At 61.0% G+C, this 1,185-nt stretch overlaps 1 long non-coding RNA gene across 1 annotated transcript; it reads right to left on the bottom strand.

Annotated features, from left to right (window-relative positions):
• Nucleotides 1–433: 433 nt before the first annotated feature.
• Nucleotides 434–1,174, bottom strand: LOC114072854. The gene is made up of 3 exons (XR_003574241.1): nt 1,116–1,174; nt 774–842; nt 434–481 (listed from the first exon to the last, which is right to left on the bottom strand). It is a non-coding gene; the product is annotated as an uncharacterized LOC114072854 (long non-coding RNA).
• Nucleotides 1,175–1,185: the final 11 nt, after the last annotated feature.

A 1,185-nucleotide genomic window follows, 5' to 3' on the forward strand; every position in this document is an offset into this window, starting at 1 on the left:
AGCAGAACCCCCCAAGGCCAAGGGCCTTTGGGGCACTTTCCCCTCCCCACGGCACACCTGGGCAAGTGTTGCTGAGCACAAGGGCCCTTCTTCCCCTCTTCTCCTCTGTGGACACCAGGCACTCAAAAAAACTTCCTGAGTCTCTGTCTTTGAGAAGAGGTAGAGGTGTATTTGATATTTGATATTAGCCACTCTTGGAGCTGCTGCAACCTGGAGCAGGGAGCTGTCTGTCCAGCCCTTAGCATGCCCAGTTTGGAACTGACAGGCCTGCCATGCCGACTCTGATGTCCTCGCTCGTTCCTCAGGGCTGGAACAGAGAGGAACGTAGGCTACCGGAATTTGGGTCGGGCTTTAGATTTTGGTTTTGGTGCGGGCTTCTTTTTCGGTTTTGGTTTTGATTTCTGGAAATCCTGGATGATTTTCATGGTTTCATCTGCCCGCTTTTTGATGGCAGGGCTGTCAGCAGTCACGCTTTGAAGGGCTGGAAGAGAAAAGGACGAAGCCAAGATCAGAGCCAGTATCTGCAGGGCCCCGAGGAGCCCGTCCTGCCAGGGCCATCCCACCCAGCTCTTGCCATGGCCAGGAGGGAGCAGGGCCCAATGGGATCAGCCAGAAGGTGCTGGCCACCAACACCCCTCATGCCCCTGAGATCTCTCTCTGCTCTGTACATGCAGGGAACAGAGCCCTCCACACTTGGGGCAGGATTGCAGCTCCCTGCCCAGGGTCTGCGCACCTCCACCAGCCCCCACTGACAGCCCACTGCCCGCACTCACCCTCAATGATGACCTCTGTGATGGACTCATCCTCCTCCTCCCCCTTTCTCAGGTACTTGGCGGCGATCCCTGGGAACACAGATGCTGTCAGGGCCCCAGCGGTGTCACAGCTCCCCCCCAGTGGCACTGCCAGCCCGGCCACACGCCCTCCTGCCCTGGCAGGGCTGAACCCGGGCCCTTCCCACCTGGGGACGCCCCAGGGCTGGGCTGGCAGAGGGCAGCAGCACCGCCAGGGCACTCGGGGCTCCCCAGCACAGCCCTGGCCGCATCTGCTGCCGCTGCAGCAGCCGGGGCTGGGGCCGAGCTGCAGCGGGGCGGGCAGGGAGGGACCTTGTGGCTCACCAATGAACCTGAGGGCCATCTCTTTCAGGCGCTCCTGGGGGCTCTCCACGTATGGCAGGATCTGGCACAT

This window comes from Empidonax traillii, unplaced genomic scaffold (assembly GCF_003031625.1).
Source record: "Empidonax traillii isolate 1590-97213 ecotype Southwest subspecies unplaced genomic scaffold, ASM303162v1 scaffold4160:size22159, whole genome shotgun sequence".
Classification (NCBI taxonomy): domain Eukaryota; kingdom Metazoa; phylum Chordata; class Aves; order Passeriformes; family Tyrannidae; genus Empidonax; species Empidonax traillii.